This window comes from Lissotriton vulgaris, unplaced genomic scaffold, assembly GCF_964263255.1.
Source record: "Lissotriton vulgaris unplaced genomic scaffold, aLisVul1.2 SCAFFOLD_300, whole genome shotgun sequence".
Taxonomy (NCBI): domain Eukaryota; kingdom Metazoa; phylum Chordata; class Amphibia; order Caudata; family Salamandridae; genus Lissotriton; species Lissotriton vulgaris.
In genome coordinates this window covers 460281-478810 of record NW_028250131.1, presented here as the reverse complement: position 1 = coordinate 478810, position 18530 = coordinate 460281, and the positions used below count along the sequence as shown (strand labels likewise).

The 18530-nt window shown below is 48.5% G+C and overlaps 1 protein-coding gene across 1 annotated transcript in view; it reads left to right on the top strand.

The window, feature by feature from the left end:
- The first annotated feature begins 3766 nt into the window (after positions 1–3766).
- The window catches only part of LOC147663350 (uncharacterized), a 65773-nt gene continuing 51009 nt past the window's right edge, over positions 3767–18530 (top strand). The window contains exon 1 of the mRNA XM_086950504.1: positions 3767–3902. The gene's annotated coding sequence lies outside the window, so the exon portion shown is untranslated. The remainder of the gene's footprint in view (positions 3903–18530) is intronic.

Below are 18530 nucleotides of genomic sequence, written 5' to 3'. Positions count from 1 at the left end.
TAGCGGCGTCATAAGTAATGCGGGAGGATTTGCGGGGAGCAGGGGGTCTGGCGCTGGGCGCGGTCCAGGCGTGGACGGGCGTAGACGGGCTTACCTTTGGCGCACCATCGGCGCGCTTGGGGCGCTGCCGCTGCGCGTGAACGCTGCACGCAAATGCATTTGTCATATTTGGATAGTGGAAGGGGAGGGCTGAGGGAGGATCAGCTGGGAGGCGGAGCGGGGTGGAGATCAGGGCAGGGAGGCACAACAACGACAACAAAAACAAAATGGCAGCAAGCCAATATCGCAACAGGATTGGGGCACAATTGTAAATACCGCGATGCAGATGGCCGTGGCGCCGGCACAATCAGGCACAAATAAGTCTGCAGGCAGCACAGCACAAGTTAACGAATCGTACAAGCGCACCTTGGCGATCAAGCGCTACGAACTAATTTAACATCAGCAATTTAATAAATAATGATGAACAAGCGGGGCAATCTAGCGCTACCAAATCTAATGAATAATTATACAGGCTAGAGCAGTTGTGGGTGCAAGGCAGCAGTCTGGCGGTAAGCGCTACGATACCAGGCGAGGCAGGGAGCAGCGTGTGGAGCGACCTCTTCTGCTGGGAGCAGGGCGGTCACAGCGTTATCGCGGCAGAGCGTGGGTAAACAGTATCAGTGGGAGGGAGGATCAGCTGGGAGGCGGGAGCGGGGTGGAGATCAGGGCAGGGAGGCACAACAACGACAACAAAAACAAAATGGCAGCAAGCCAATATCGCAACAGGATTGGGGCACAATTGTAAATACCGCGATGCAGATGGCAGTGGCGTTGGCACAATCAGGCACAAATAAGTCTGCAGGCAGCACAGCACAAGTTAACAAATCGTACAAGTGCACCTTGGCGATCAAGCGCTACGATCTAATTTAACATCAGCAATTTAATAAATAATGATAAACAAGCGGGGCAATCCAGCGCTACCAACTCTAATGAATAATTATACAGGCTAGAACAGTTGTGGGTGCAAGGCAGAAGTCTGGCGGTAAGCGCTACGATACCAGGCGAGGCAGGGAGCAGCGTGTGGAGCGACCTCTTCTGCTGGGAGCAGGGCAGTCACAGCGTTATCGCGGCAGAGCGGGGGTAAACAGTATCAGTGGGAGGGAGGATCAGCTGGGAGGCGGGAGCGGGGTGGAGATCAGGGCAAGGGAGGCACAACAACGACAAGAAAAACAAAATGGCAGCAAGCCAATATCGCAACAGGATTGGGGCACAATTGTAAATACCGCGATGCAGATGGCAGTGGCGCCGGCACAATCAGGCACAAATAAGTCTGCAGGCAGCACTGCACAAGTTAACAAATCGTACAAGCGCACCTTGGCGATCAAGCGCTACGATCTAATTTAACATCAGCAATTTAATAAATTATGATAAACAAGCGAGGCAATCTAGTGCTACCAACTCTAATGAATAATTATACAGGCTAGAACAGTTGTGGGTGCAAGGCAGCAGTCTGGCGGTAAGCGCTACGATACCAGGCGAGGCAGGGAGCCAGTGATCAACTTTATATATTTAGGGTGTTCCAAGGAATATCATAAGTCAATCCCAACATGTGGCTTTTTATTCTGTACACCCACTTCTGTTCCCTCATCAGGAGTAATTTCTTTTTATCTCCTGTAGATGGTCTGATTCTGGGTTAGTCCAGCACCGTCCAGGATAGGTCCTTTACTGTGTGGGGTTCCTCTAGGTAGTGTGTATTTAACTTTGTATTGGATTTCTGGCATTGAATGGTACTTCAGTTTTCTTACTCCTAAGGTTCGCATTAACTCGTGTCTCTCCTACGTTTTCCTTCATCAGGTTTTTTCTATTGCCACATAGTTGTTTGAATTTCTTGTTTATTCACAAATAGATGCTCATGGGGCGAGGGAGCATCATGGAACACAAGGTTGTTAGTAAGTAAGCCCAATGATGAAGCATGTCACCATTTTGTGAGTGAGGGCAGTTTTTTCTCAATGAGCACGAGCCAACTTTTACTATCCACTTTCGTACTCCTTTGTGTTTATTGCGGTAACAGTACTCATTCTGGCAGGGGGGCAGGCTGCAGACTCGGACTGGCATCAGCTTTATTGCCAGCACTGGTAGGCTCAGCCTGTGTGTGACATGGTAACTCACGGAATCCATACCGCTGGGCTGGGGAGCATATGGCAATGCTGTCCAGCTTCACCAAAATGGCAAGTCAGGCCTGGCCAACTTTGGGTCTGGGAATCGATCCTCATCCACAATGACGTGGTGCGAGCGGCAAAGAGGACCTGAGCTACCATTAATTTGCCCAACACACTGACAAGTGTCAGTGAACACTTCCTGAAATGCCACGCACTCGCAACGCTGCGGGTAGCGTGGGCCGGCAGAACTGCAGGGTTACCCCGTGACTCAGCCCCCCATTTATTAAAATGCCTCAAGGCTTCACAATTATATTTTAAGTATCTAAGTAGCCATGCCATTGGGTAGTTACTCCTCAGTGATGCCGCGTTGTATCGGCCCGTGGTGTGTCCAGTCCCAATCCATTGTAACAAAGTAGAGAGCTCCGAGGGGAACATCGCGCAGCATGCATTGCCACTCAGTCATGGTGCATTATAGCAGCTGAGGAGGCGCTATAATGTGTGACTTTGGATTTCAGTACAGTGATGCGGACCACCACACTGATATGAGTTAGTCTAATGCCTGATGCGTGGTAAGTGGCAGGGCTGGCCATACTGATGCAACTAAACTGAGGTCGTGGGTACGTGGCGCTCCAGCTTACGTGGCAGTCGGAATCTCAGCTATAATGAGTGATTTTTATTTTGCTTCTGAGAGTTGTTAGTGAGTGTGTTTTGAAATACAGCAGCCTGCCAGGCTGTGACCCAGACTACTGTTAGCTGACTATAATTATGAATGGTGAGGCAGCAGAAATCTGTGTTGGGGCCTATCACATCCTACAAGAACTAGTTGCAGCAGTTAACAGTAGTGTTGTGCTTCTGACTGTACAAGGGCACTAGGTTGGTGCCATTCCATTTCTGGTGCTTTGCAGCACTAAACGTTTTACTTTCTTGTTCATCAGATGGGTGTAATTTCTGATATTTATACGCTTTCCTCTTCCTCTTCGCTTAATTATGCTGGCCAGAAAGTGTCACTCCTAGTCATTGAAATGTCACTCATAGCAATCTAAAACTCAGCAGCTATGATAAGGAATAACCCAAAAACACAGGAAGATTAGAAAAAGTCTGACTTCTGCCACACTGTATTTGGACTGGTGTATGAAATTGCATGTTATTTTTCCCTATTTACTTTGCTATGTACCGTGATGAGCATCTGAAAAACCAGATATATAAAGCATTAAAAAAAAATCAATGAAAAATGAATACGCTGTCCAGTTTAATTGCACCACTATCACATATTCTCATATATTTAATGAAATATAAACTGTCTCTCCCAGTTGATAACTTTCTGTAAATACTCTTTAGTCCTCTGCATCAGTGTTTTGAAGTCGCACATGTGAAGTGAAATTGTAAATACTTTCTGAGACATCTAAAAACCCAGGCATTTCCTGACACAAAATGCTTGTTTGTGTATATTCACTCGAGACTGGATGTGATGGTTCTTTAAGTGGCCAGCAGAGGGCGCGCCTCGCCTGCTGATGAAATCCTCTGAGCACATTGTATGAAAGGGAGAAGGGTTTCCTGTTCCAGGGCAGCGGTGGCAGAGACAGTACAAGCAGCAGATGTTGACATCATTTCCGGCCTCTCCCTCTGTGTCCAGCCTGCTGCAGGGGAGGATGGTCGCCTTGTCTGTCTGTGCAGTAATCTTCCTCTTCAGAGCCTCACACCTGCCCCACCCCAGCCCTAGGAGGAGGAGAGAGCCTGGAAATGTCTACACAGGTTTCTGCTCAGGTAGGAGATTGTCAGCACCTTGTGCTGTGTTTGTAAATGTGTATGTATAGGCATTTATATAGCGCACTACTTACCCGTAGGGTCCCAAGGCGCTTCGACCGCTGCGAAACCCTTCCTGGCTTCCCTGAGAGATGGTCCCTTAATGGGTATCTCCAGGGTGAGACCAGGCATCCCCGGCGGTCTGGTGGGGCCGTTAGTGAAGATGAGGCAAGCTAATGCCCAGAGTTGCCGAGTGTGATCGCTGATCAGAGTGGGCACCGAGGCGAGAGAATTATCGAGTCCGCTGACCCTAGTCCAGAAACCTGCCGCGCCGGGAATCGAACCCTGGTCCCGGGCCGTCCTCTGCTCTCGGGTCTGCCGCCTCTAACCAGTGAGCCACACTACTTCACCCAGTGAGCCACCCAGTGAGCTACTTTGTAGAAATGGACTGAATAATCCTGGTGGAAATCTCCTTCAGGAGCCGGACTCGTCTATCCAGGGACCTCGGGGGGGGGGCTTTCCGTTCTGCCCTGGGGGTGTTTGTGGTCATCTTTTGTTTTAAGGAGAGGATCTGTGCACTGCACTGCATCTTAATGCACTAAGAGGAATATGTGCACTGCATCTTACTGCACTATGAGGAATCTGTGCACGATGCACTGCATCTTAATGCACTGTGACAGATCATTGCACACATCACTTTACAGCACTATAAGGAATCTGTGTCACTACAATCCATCTTACTGTACTGAGGAATTTGTGCCACTGCACTGTGAAAAATGTGTTCACATTGCACTGCATCTTAACTCTCTATGAGAAATCTGTGCACACTCTTTTCTCGGCTTTCGCTGTTAGTTTGTTGACTTGCCCCCTGTGTCAGAAGCATGTCCACCAGCCAGCTGAACGTCAAGGCTCCCCTGCTGCCCCATGCCCTGTTGTCCCTGTTTTTATATCTCAGTCTAGGTAAAACCTCAGTCATTGCAATAGTTTTCAGCTGCATAGGTTGGCTTATTGCATTATCTGCTGCAGAGGTTGTGTGTCTGCTGCAGGGAATCTGGATGTGTGTATTGACCTTGGGTCTGCCAGGTAGGAAGCCTTTGAAGCAGTGGAACGTACAGGTCTGTGTTTTAATGTACCTCTGCAGGTTGGATGTGTGTGCATCTGAAAAGGGTAGAGTTGTCTTTGCAGGCTGTGTGTGTGTGTGTGTGTGTGTGTGTGTGTGTGTGTGTGTGTGTGTATGAGGCGTGTCTACAATGTGTCTTTTTCAAGTGTGTTTGTCTTAGCAGATGTTGGAGGGTCTGTCAGTCACTCTTCTTGCCCTTCCCTCTCTGTACCGAAATGTTTATGATCACTTGCTGTAAGAGGGTCTGCTCGGTGCAGAATAGTCCGGTACTACTCGGCACACTGTAGACGTCTGAGCAAAGTCACATGTGAAGTTCTATTTCTTCCCCATAGTTTGGAAGAATTAGGCAGCTTTGAGTGAGACTTCAGCACGACCTCCAAAGATGTGACTGCCACAGGCACCCAGGGTTACTTGTATGACAATGCTACAAGGGGTTGCTGCGCTCTCTCGTCAACGGTGTGTTGATGAGGATTGTGCTATGATGCGAAGCCTTCATGAAGGATTCCAAGAGACTCTTGAAGTCATTCTGCTCTAGTTGTCACTTCAGCAGGAAGGGGAGAACAAGATGAGCGAGCAGAAAAAGCAAGAAGAGGCCAGAGAAGAGAAATAAGAGGGATACCCCCTCACAGCAGCAGTTCACGCAAGATAATTGTCGGCCCAGTGCCAAGCAGCCGATGTCCATTAAGAGGTGTGAAAACACCCCAGGACATCGGCTGAAGCTCCAGCAACCTTTTGTTTTTTAGCTCTCATGTGTGGGGGATGTAGGGCACAACTTGAATTGGGAGTATTTTGCCACAAATCGGAGTGGGCCGGTGAGAAGGGTGGGTCGCTTCAGTGATTAATTTGTAAAGAAAATTAGTGCCGGGGCGCTCGTGAAAAGGCAGCTGGCAGCAGCCCATTTCTCCTGTTAACACCACCTACAATAGGACCAACTACTAATCATGAAAGCGTGTGGGGGGTGGCTTAACAGGCAGAGCTGCCTTCAGGCCGAGGAACCAGGTTTGAGTCTGGGGTGGGCTCAACATCCTGTGATTGTGTGCAATCACTTAATCTCCCCTTAAATAAATGCGCTGGGGGTGATAAAGTGCTGCTGCTGATCACTGGAAACCACCAACTCAAATTTAGCACGGAGTACCCTTGCCTCGTGGACGCTGTAATATCTGACATCTACAGGTAGCAGCAAAAAAAGTTAGTGCGTGCCACTATCTGCTCACATTTTTATACCATCATTAATAACCCTGAAATAAGTAAATGAGACAGGCAGCTATGCATGTAGGGTGCTCAGAGCATGAACTAATTTTCTATCCACAACAAAACAAAACTATTGATGACATCAGGAAATGCAGGGTTGACACGAGGATATTCAATAGGGGGTAAACAACAACAGACAGGCAGAGGCAGAGGGGACACCCATACATGCCTCTCCCACTGAGATTTCATGATTCAGAGCTTTCCCAGTGCCCAGCAGCTGGGCCGGGAGCTCGGGGTGGTCCATTTCCGCAGGGGGTCATTCCTAAATCTCCCCACCCCTTTTACAGGTGGTGCCGAACATCTCCATGGGGAGCTGATGTCGTGTGTCACACAGACCATCCACGCCCACTGCGATACCCAGCCAAGCCTAAAGGCTGTGTTGTGACTGACTTATACAGAAATGCACATAAATCCAAACAAGTTGGGAGACAGTTTTGTTGTATTATGTACACAGAGGGAGAGAATTGCCTGATATAAAATTGGAACTGCAAAAGAGAGTTGTAACAGGTAGAATATGCTTTGAAGAAGACATCTACACGGAGTGAAGCAATTAAAAAAACAGCTATAACAACCTAGTGCAAGTGTGCATGCCAACTTAAATAAATGTGGAAAAATACTACCTTTAGCGTTTTTTTTTCTTGCGTCAAAAATAAATGTGGATAAATACAGATAAAATGACCAAAAAATAAATATGGATAAATACAGACGGAAATGTGGAAAAAATAAATACCATAAAACCGGGAGCCCTATTTATAAATTACCAGGGGCCAGATGTAGGAAGCCTAATACCGGTCGGTAACGGCCGAAATTACCGAATTTCGTCCATTACCGACCGGTATTAGGCTTTTCAGATGTAGGAGGCCAAAATGAAGGATTCGGTAATTTACCGAATCAGTATTTTAAGGAATCGGTAAATTACCGAATGAGGAATACCGAATACCGAATGTGGAGAAGTGTGGCTCACTGGTTAGAGGAGGCAGACCCTGATGCAGAGGTCAGACCCGGGACCAGGGTTCAATTCCCGACGCGGCAGGGTCTTGAGCTCAAAATGTCCACGGACTTGATAATTCTCTTCTCGTGCCTACTCGAATCATGGGTTCACACTCTGCAACTCTGGGCAATAGCTTGCTTAATCTCCACTACGGCCCTACCGCGATGGGATGCCTGGTCTTCACCTTGGAGATGCCCAGTAGGGGTTATCTCGCAGGGAAAGCTAGGACGGGTTCCCAAAGCAAGCGCTAAGAGACCTGTTGGTGATTTGGCGCTATATAGATCGAAATTAACATAACATAACATAACATTAAGGCACCAATTCGGTAATTTACCGAATCCTTAATGTAGGAAGCACTCAAGTGAGTGCTTTTCTCAGTTAAGGATTCGTTATTTACCACCAACTACAAGTTGGTGGTAAATAACGAAAACCGTTAAAAAAGCAATTTTGTGCTTTTTTAACAGTGCCATGTGGCAGACATACATGCCTTTATGGCATGTATGTGTGCCACATCTGCACCCATGCACTATTCAGGGGTGCAACATGGTGTCAATGTGACACCCTGCCACCCTTGTAAGTCTTCCCCCTATTACCGATTCGGGCCCATAGGAATGAATAGGAATTACCGATTCGGTAAATACCGAATCGGTAAATACCAAATGCTACCGATTCGGTAAATTTTACAGAATCATTAGCTACATACCATTTACCGATTCTAAAATAACGAATTGGTAAAATTCGGTATTTTAGAATCGGTAAATAGTATTTACCTACATCTTGCCCCAAATGTTGAATTATATTTTAGGAGCTAAAAATGTGATTTAAGTGTGACTGGAATGTGAGTCTTCAAGTGTTATAGGTGTAATGTGCTGTTTAGCTGTACCAATACGTGAACCAACTTTATAGCCACGGATCTGGGATATAATCCCAATCACCGAATGGTGTAAATGAACCAAAGGGAGGAATCAATGTATTTTCGGGTTACTAATCGCAGCTCAAGTGAGATAGTTAAGAGGTCCCAGGTTCCAACCGTCCTCCTTTATAAATGTGTTTATGCACATTCTGTCCAGATCTGTGTTACCTTTGTATCAAACATACCAATACTAATAAATTCTGTTGCAGGTGGCCCTTTCTAGAGTGCTTTCCCTTTTTTTTGCTTTTGTCCCTCCCCGTTTTCCGCTGATCTATGTACTAGCCTAAGGACTTTGATCGCTTTTTACTCTGCCATTCAGTACCAAAGTGATGTGCTTGTCATATACATACTGGTGATTAGTGTATACATGATTGGCTAAGTTAGCTGTAAGTACCTTGTCTAGAGGTAAGACATATACCTAGGGCACCTCCTGGCTGGGGCCAGCAGAACTGGTTGTGCCACCCATGGAGGTAGTTCTTTAAATGTGCCACAGCTTTGCCATGGCGGCGCCTGTGTGTGCAGGCTACTGTCACTAGACTTGGCATTTAAGAAGACACTTGCCATGGTTCTGCATGTCTTTTGTCATATCTGAGTTCTACTAAGAACAGAATATGGGTGGGGTCCAAGGGGAAGTGATATTTTTAAAGACCTACATGTATCTTGTCCCCCAACTAGCCAATATAATAACACACGAAAGATACCAAGGGTCCTTAAAGAATCTTGTAATTAGCACTCAAATGTAGTGTCTAGGGAAAGAACAAAGATGGAACCGTAGGAGAGAACAAGAAAAGAAACAGACAAATACCCATCAGCCCACCCATTGGCGGATCTTCGTCATCTGGGTTTTTTAAGAGGAGACTGGTATCCGCTGGGCACCTCAATAAGAATGTTTTGAGAGGTGTTAGTCACGGATCCTCCAGTTAGATTGACAGCCAGTAGATAGAAGTAGTGAGCTGAGGGTACAGGTTGCAGTGTTTTTAACAAGTAAAACAAAGGAAAAAAGTGATTTTATAAAAATACCTGTTGTGACGTCTAAAGGTACTTTATTAGATGTGACCATCACAACGGCATGGTTAAAAACAGAGTGAAGATAGTATGAAATAATTACTATCCAACAAAGATATTAGGTGGTCGACATGTTTCAGCCCCTACGGGCTTTCATCAGGACCTATGCTGTACACTACTGCAACAGTGAATGATAACAGAAGAACAAATATGTAGACCTACCAGTCCGTTTCAACTTTTAGACAGTCTCATATTAAAGTGACTTGAAATCTCCAACAGAAGGGAAGACACAAAAGGAAATACAAACAACAACGCAGATATCAAAATTACAGAACATCTGATTTGTTTAAGTAAATGTGCCCAGACATATTTTATATTGCACTCACCCGTATTTGAAGGGGAGAAAACCTCACCTCGCCTGGCACTCGCTCAGGACACTGAGGCCACGCTCTAAGCCAGGATAAAAAACATAAAAATTTACAAGGAAAATTTTATATGTAAGTACCTTGCCTGAATGTGCAAGGATGTTCCTACAGTGACTTACAACAAAGAGGGGGTTGTGATCAATGGCAGAATTACATAATTTCAATTCCGATAGTGGCAAGCCTCTGTGGTGTGAAAAAGGGTTTTCAAGCGCTTTTGTTAAATAGAAAACAAACTATATTTTTCAAACACCAAACAGTGTATCAAAAATAGCATGAAAAGACACCCATTGCGTAAATAGTATATTACATTTTTCAATTTCCATTATCAATTTTTAATTTATGATATTCAATCAGGTGGTGAGTCCAAAACAGGAATGTGCATAGAGGACTCCCCTCCGACTTCTTCAGAGCGCATTGATCAAGCGATAAAGAAGGTTTCTGACAAATATTCAGAATTGGAAATCAGGGTGTCATATGATACCAACAAAGAGAAAGAGAATAGACACACAGAATGTCTCATACTCAACATAAGGACAAAAAATTATTATCAAATAGTGGCACGAAGAGAGCAAGCTCACACTCACCTTTCCGTCGTTACCTCGGGCTTGTAACTGAGCCGAGGGGAAGGTGGTGAGAAAACCTGTCTCTTCGGGTTAAGACGGCCCTCAGCGGACCAGAATGGAAGCATTGTATATTACTTCAAGTATGCCCTGATAGGTTCCAGTCTTCAGCCGGAAACCGGAAACAGTTACGCGTGTCCGGTAAAAGCAGACACTGCGCAGCTGTTCCGTCTACACCAAATGCGGACCTATATGAAAGCTCTGATCGTTTCCGCTGGAGCACAATGATTGGTTATTTTAACCGGAAATGCTTGACGTGAAATGATGCACAGGAAACGATAACGCGTGTTGCGTAATAGCAAACACTGCGCAGGTATTACGTCTTAAATCCCTGCGGACCTGTATGTAAGCTTTGTGAGTGTCCGCTAGAGTGCAATGGTTGGTTAGTTTCACGAGGCTGGGAAAATTGAAGCCTCATGATGCACAATTGGCGTACACTGATTGGCTGTTTTAACGGGACCTGGAAACCGGAAAAGTACTCAACTCTGTTTCACGGTCTGTAAGTTATCAGGAACGAGCCTCACATGTATAGAATTAGTGATAGCCAATGGTGACTTCAGGGTCAGATGCTCGTTGTAAGATCGAAAAACACCTGGCATTATTGCATTTTGTCGACCCTCAATGCATAGAGACACTGTGTCTTCCGGAGCATATCTGAATGCTCTCGTGCAACAGAAAGCGAAATCCCTTTTTAGGTCTCGGCTTCGAGACCTATTGTCACGGAGTTCACTCTCAACGGAGCCAGAGCGGTGAACGAGCGCCGATTGCATCTCGTGGACGCGCACGCCGAGCCTCCTGGAGCCGTGCACATCTCTTGCTCCACATTCACACTCACGGAAGCACACACTCGCGCACGCACACACTCGCGCACGCACACACACACACACACACACACACACACACACACACACACACACACACACACACACACACACACACACACACACACACACACACACACACACACACACACACACACACACACACACACACACACACACACACACACACACACACACACACACACACACACACACACACACACACACACACACACACACACACACACACACACACACACACACACACACACACACACACACACACACACACACACACACACACACACACACACACACACACACACACACACACACACACACACACACACACACATACACACACACACACACACACACACACACCCTCCCTCTCTGCCGCCCCCCCTCGATCCCCACTCACCGGGCTCTTTCCCTCGCAGTGGGTCAGTCATGGCAGCAGGCAGACTCGGTGTCTTCTCCGGGGATCTTCAGCTGATGTGCACGCCCACGCTGCGTCTCGTCTCGTGCGCGCCCGCCACGCTGTTTCGCGCCTGTTGATCCTCAGCTTGTTGCTTACAGTAAGTGGGTTGAACTTGAATGTACTCGACAAAATATCCTTATATAACTAAAAAGTGAGCATCATCTTCATCTCACGTTTGTAAAGGTAACCATGAACACCAATTGTGTTAAAATATATTGAATACGATTGATCACCTTCCACTCGCCCATACATATACTTTAAATTCCTTATTCATATTATTAGAACAAAGCAACGCAGAAGATAATTTTTGGTTGTCTGTTGGTGGGGAGATGGGGTTAGCACTCTCTGCCCTCTTTTCCTATCATTGACTCTTTGGCGCCTATAGGAAAAACCCAAGCTGCTTATACTTTAGAGGAATTCTGCATAAGGAATATTATAGTGTGAGTGCAGAGTGCGCACAGTTCAGAGTGAGCAGAGTGCAGAGTGTGAAGTAGTGAGTGCAGAGTGTGAGTGCAGAGTGCAGAGTGTGAAGTAGTGAGTGCAGAGTGAGTGAGCAGAGTGTGAGTGCAGAGTGTGAAGTAGTGAGTGCAGAGTGAGTGTGCAGAGTGTGAATGCAGCGTGCAGAGTAGTGAGTGCAGAGTAGTGAGTGCAGAGTAGTGAGTGCAGAGTAGTGAGTGCTGAGTAGTGAGTGCAGAGTAGTGAGTAGTGAGTGCAGAGTGTGAGTAGTGAGTGCAGAGTGTGAGTAGTGAGTGCAGAGTGTGAGTAGTGAGTGCAGAGTGTGAGTAGTGAGTGCAGAGTGTGAGTAGTGAGTACAGAGTGCAGAGTAGTGAGTGCAGAGTAGTGAGTGCAGAGTAGTGAGTGCAGAGTGTGAAGTAGTGAGTGCAGAGTGAGTGTGCAGAGTGTGAATGCAGCGTGCAGAGTTGAGTGCAGAGTGTAAGTGCAGAGTGCAGAGTAGTGAGTGCAGAGTAGTGAGTGCAGAGTAGTGAATGCAGAGTAGTGAGTGCAGAGTAGTGAGTAGTGAGTGCAGAGAAGTGAGTGCAGAGTGCAGAGTAGTGAGTGTAGAGTGTGAGTAGTGAGTGTAGAGTGTGAGTAGTGAGTGCAGAGTATGAGTAGTGAGTGCAGAGTGTGAGTAGTGAGTGCATAGTGTGAGTGCAGAGTGCAGAGTAGTGAGTGCAGAGTAGTGAGTGCAGAGTAGTGAGTGCAGAGTAGTGAGTGCAGAGTAGTGAGTGCAGAGTACTGAGTGCAGAGTAGTGAGTCCAGAGTAGTGAGTAGTGAGTGCAGAGTAGTGAGTAGTGAGTGCAGAGTAGTGAGTAGTGAGTGCAGAGTAGTGAATAGTGCGTGCAGAGTAGTGAGTAGTGAGTGCAGAGTAATGATTAGTGAGTGCAGAGTAGTGAATAGTGAGTGCAGAGTAGTGAATAGTGAGTGCAAATAGTGAGTGCAGAGTAGTGAGTGCAGAGTGCAGAGTAGTGAGTGCAGAGTAGTGAGTGCAGAGTAGTGAGTGCAGAGTAGTGAGTGCAAAGTAGTGAGTGCAGAGTAGTGAGTGCAGAGTAGTGAGTAGTGAGTGCAGAGTAGTGAGTAGTGAGTGCAGAGTAGTGAGTAGTGAGTAGTGAGTGCAGAGTAGTGAATAGTGAGTGCAGAGTAGTGAGTAGTGAGTGCAGAGTAGTGAGTGCAGAGTAGTGAGTGCAGAGTGCAGAGTAGTGAGTGCAGAGTAGTGAGTAGTGAGTGCAGAGTAGTGAGTAGTGAGTGCAGAGTAGTGAGTAGTGAGTGCAGAGTAGTGAGTGCAGAGTAGTGAGTGTAGTGAGTGCAGAGTAGTGAGTGCAGAGTAGTGAGTGCAGAGTAGAGTGCAGAGTAGTGAGTAGTGAGTGCAGAGTAGTGAGTAGTGAGTGCAGAGTAGTGAGTGCAGAGTAGTGAGTAGTGAGTAGTGAGTGCAGAGTAGTGAGTAGTGAGTGCAGAGTAGTGAGTAGTGAGTGCAGAGTAGTGAGTAGTGAGTGCAGAGTAGTGAGTGCAGAGTAGTGAGTGTAGTGAGTGCAGAGTAGTGAGTGCAGAGTAGAGTGCAGAGTAGTGAGTAGTGAGTGCAGAGTAGTGAGTAGTGAGTGCAGAGTAGTGAGTGCAGAGTAGTGAGTAGTGAGTGCAGAGTAGTGAGTGCAGAGTAGTGAGTAGTGAGTAGTGAGTGCAGAGTAGTGAGTAGTGAGTTGTTGAGTAGTGAGTGCAGAGTAGTGAGTAGTGAGTAGTGAGTGCAGAGTAGTGAGTGCAGAGTAGTGAGTGCAGAGTAGTGAGTGCAGAGTACTGAGTGCAGAGTAGTGAGTCCAGAGTAGTGAGTAGTGAGTGCAGAGTAGTGAGTAGTGAGTGCAGAGTAGTGAGTAGTGAGTGCAGAGTAGTGAGTAGTGAGTGCAGAGTAGTGAATAGTGCGTGCAGAGTAGTGAGTAGTGAGTGCAGAGTAATGATTAGTGAGTGCAGAGTAGTGAATAGTGAGTGCAGAGTAGTGAATAGTGAGTGCAAATAGTGAGTGCAGAGTAGTGAGTGCAGAGTGCAGAGTAGTGAGTGCAGAGTAGTGAGTGCAGAGTAGTGAGTGCAGAGTAGTGAGTGCAAAGTAGTGAGTGCAGAGTAGTGAGTGCAGAGTAGTGAGTAGTGAGTGCAGAGTAGTGAGTAGTGAGTGCAGAGTAGTGAGTAGTGAGTAGTGAGTGCAGAGTAGTGAATAGTGAGTGCAGAGTAGTGAGTAGTGAGTGCAGAGTAGTGAGTGCAGAGTAGTGAGTGCAGAGTGCAGAGTAGTGAGTGCAGAGTAGTGAGTAGTGAGTGCAGAGTAGTGAGTAGTGAGTGCAGAGTAGTGAGTAGTGAGTGCAGAGTAGTGAGTGCAGAGTAGTGAGTGTAGTGAGTGCAGAGTAGTGAGTGCAGAGTAGTGAGTGCAGAGTAGAGTGCAGAGTAGTGAGTAGTGAGTGCAGAGTAGTGAGTAGTGAGTGCAGAGTAGTGAGTGCAGAGTAGTGAGTAGTGAGTAGTGAGTGCAGAGTAGTGAGTAGTGAGTGCAGAGTAGTGAGTAGTGAGTGCAGAGTAGTGAGTAGTGAGTGCAGAGTAGTGAGTGCAGAGTAGTGAGTGTAGTGAGTGCAGAGTAGTGAGTGCAGAGTAGAGTGCAGAGTAGTGAGTAGTGAGTGCAGAGTAGTGAGTAGTGAGTGCAGAGTAGTGAGTGCAGAGTAGTGAGTAGTGAGTGCAGAGTAGTGAGTGCAGAGTAGTGAGTAGTGAGTAGTGAGTGCAGAGTAGTGAGTAGTGAGTGCAGAGTAGTGAGTGCAGAGTAGTGAGTGCAGAGTAGTGAGTAGTGAGTGCAGAGTAGTGAGTAGTGAGTAGTGAGTGGTGAGTAGTGAGTGCAGAATAGTGAGTGCAGAGTAGTGAGTAGTGAGTGCAGAGTAGTGAGTAGTGAGTGCAGAGTGCAGAGTAGTGAGTGCAGAGTAGTGAGTGCAGAGTAGTGAGTGCAGAGTAGTGAGTGCAGAGTAGTGAGTGCAGAGTAGTGAGTAGTGAGTGCAGAGTAGTGAGTAGTGAGTGCAGAGTAGTGAGTGCAGAGTAGTGAGTGCAGAGTAGTGAGTGCAGAGTAGTGAGTGCAGAGTAGTGAGTAGTGAGTGCAGAGTAGTGAGTGCAGAGTAGTGAGTAGTGAGTGCAGAGTAGTGAGTGCAGAGTAGTGAGTAGTGAGTGCAGAGTAGTGAGTAGTGAGTAGTGAGTAGTGAGTGCAGAGTAGTGAGTAGTGAGTAGTGAGTGCAGAGTAGTGAATAGTGAGTAGTGAGTAGTGAGTGCAGAGTAGTGAATAGTGAGTGCAGAGTAGTGAGTAGTGAGTGCAGAGTAGTGAATAGTGAGTGCAGAGTAGTGAGTGCAGAGTGTGAGTAGTGAGTGCAGAGTGCAGAGTAGTGAGTGCAGAGTGCAGAGTAGTGAGTGCAGAGTGTGAGTAGTGAGTGCAGAGTGCAGAGTAGTGAGTGCAGAGTAGTGAGTGCAGAGTAGTGAGTGCAGAGTAGTGAGTGCAGAGTAGTGAGTGCAGAGTAGTGAGTAGTGAGTGCAGAGTAGTGAGTGCAGAGTAGTGAGTGCAGAGTAGTGAGTAGTGAGTAGTTAGTAGTGAGTAGTGAGTGCAGAGTAGTGAATAGTGAGTGCAGAGTAGTGAATAGTGAGTGCAGAGTAGTGAGTAGTGAGTGCAGAGTAGTGAGTGCAGAGTAGTGAGTACTGAGTAGTGAGTGCAGAGTAGTGAGTGCAGAGTAGTGAGTAGTGACTGCAGAGTAGTGAGTAGTGACTGCAGAGTAGTGAGTGCAGAGTAGTGAGTAGTGAGTGCAGAGTAGTGAGTAGTGAGTGCAGAGTAGTGAGTAGTGAGTGCAGAGTAGTGAGTAGTAAGTGCAGAGTAGTGAGTAGTGAGTGGTGAGTAGTGAGTGGTGTTGGACAGGCCACATGAAGGGCTCGCTCCCTCACCGCATGACAGGGCCCGGACACCGGCTCTCCAGGTGCTACCCACAGAAGCAACCCGCAAACCGTCCCCTACGGGACTCCTGCTCCCGGACATCTCTGTATCACTGGCCCGGGCCACTGTCAGCACCATTTGCCGGCCCGGCCGCCATCTTGGACACTGCACCACGAGGCCGCGTGGCCTCAGCTCGACCCTAACCCTGGGCCTGGCCAGGCCCCGACATCCCGGCACCACCATCCACCCAGGAGGTGAACGGACCACTTTGCAGGTCAATGGGAGAAAGGAGTGTCGATGGCTCTCCCCCGCCAGGTACCGATCGCCCCCAGTCTCCCCGGGCGCTGGCTCCACCCCCCTGCTGGGTGTCTGGACTCCCTCATCCCGGACCTCCCGACCTCCAAGTGCGAGGGTCCGGACATCAAAGGGCGCCAGACCTATAACTGGGGCAGCTCCAGAGCAGGAAGGCAGTTGTATCCTGGAGTCGAGAGACACCGTGAAGAACTCATCCTTGACGGACTGCTGGCGCTGCCGCAGCCCTGCCTTGTGAACTGTCGTCCTGCCTGCTGGCGCTGCCGCGGCCTTCTGCAACCTTCATCCTCGTTGGACCTGCTGGCGCTGCCGCAGCCTTCTTGCAACCTTCGTCCTCGTCGGGACCTGCTGGCGCTGCCGCGGCCCGTTCCTATCTACGACCACCTCGGGACCTGCTGGCGCTGCCGCGGCCCGTCCTTCTCGAACGCCGAGCTCGAGGATTGTGAGCTACCATCGTCTCATCGCAGTACCAGATTGGTAACAAAGACTGTCCCGCTACCCCTTTTCCCTGTCAGAGACTAGAATTGAGAGGATCCTCGTGTCCTGATCTCATTGTACCGTACTACCGTACTTCAAGAATTGCCTATAAAGAACGTTAACCTTATCCTTGTGTGGTGTCCATCTGTGGGGGGGGAGTTACTTGTCTGTACGATCGCTGGAGACGGCCCTCACCGGAGGCCTCTCCCCTTGTCCTCGGCCGACCCTCCCGGTCCCCGTCTAACATTGGTGGCCAGCGGAGCGATCCGAACCAACGCGTAATCGTACAGAAAGTAACTCACCCCACGACTAAACCACAATGTCGACCAAAGAGAGCGGATCTACAGAGAAATTCCAAATGGAAAAACTGGAGGAGTACAGCCATCGAGAATTAAAACAATTTTGTATGGAACTGGGCATTGCTACCACCGGTCTGAGCACAAAAGATGACTTTAAACACGCCCTAGAATCGTGGGCAGAAGCAAATGCCGCCGGACCCCGGGACCAAAACATCGAAACACCGGAGACGAGCACCGCTCCGTCCGAAGAAAGGAGAGCGGGTCTCTCCCGGGAAGAGATCCAAGAACGAGAAAAAAGCAGACTGCACGAATTAGAGTTGGCACGGCTCAAGTTGGACGGAGAACTAAAAGTAGCGGAACAAAAAATGAACCTAGAACACTTATGGCTCCAAGAAGAGCGGGAAGAAAAGCAAAGACAAAGAGAGCTCGAAGAAAAAAGACTGGCATACGAACACGAGCGCAAGCTAGCAGAGATAGAACTACGGAAGCAGAACAAAGACCTGGGGGTGCCCGAGCAACCGCGCACCCCAGGAGCTACAGAACCAAAGGTCCACATCCCCAAAGATGTCCGAGAATATTTCCGAAACGACGACATACAACAGTGGTTCAAGGCCTACGAGATCGCCATGACCTCCCACCGGATCGATCGAAGTGACTGGGGAGCCGGTCTATGGGGGAGGTTCGTCAATGAAGGCCGCAATGCCCTGCTACATTTCCCGGACCATCAAATGACGTCCTATGACCACATGAAGGCCGCCCTCCTCACTCAATATGGGCTTACACACGAAATGTACCGCCAGAGGTTCCGCAACTGCATCCGAATCCCGGGTACAACTTGGGTGGAATATGTGAACTATTTCAGCCGAGCCTTCGAGGGATGGATCAAGGGAAGCCACGTAACGACCTACGAACAGCTCTTCAACCTCATTGTGTGGGAGCACCTCTCCAACAACTGCTTCGTCGAGCTCAGGCAGCACTTCCTCGACAGTAAATTGACTGATCCACGGCAGCTCGCCGCCGAGGCTGACCGATGGGAGAGCACCCGAGTGGGCCGGAGTGGGCCAAACGAACAGAATAGAAACAACCAAGGTCATCAACGTCCCCGAGGAGGAGGAGGAGGCCAGGGCCGGGGCAGAGACGCCGTCCCGGCCGCTCCCGCTACCAACACCCCGCCCCCGGCCGGCCGGGGTAACCCCCCGATGCGCCCGGGGTTCTGAGCCAATGTCACTTGTCACCGATGCCAGCGAGTCGGCCACTACGCCAGTGACCCGAACTGCCCAAAGAACCAGACTCCTGGGCCACGCCAGGTAGCTGCCGCCGCCCTAGGAGAAGAGCAAGTCACCGAAGAGCATGAGGAATACGAACAGGAGCAACCAGAGTGGGAACCGGCCGCCATGGTCCTGGCGTGCCTAGGGGGAAGAGACATGATCCTGCGGGCTCCCCTACCCGCCAACACCAGAAAATACAGCCAGTGGGTGAACATAGATGGGCGCAAGGCTGAAGCCCTGCGT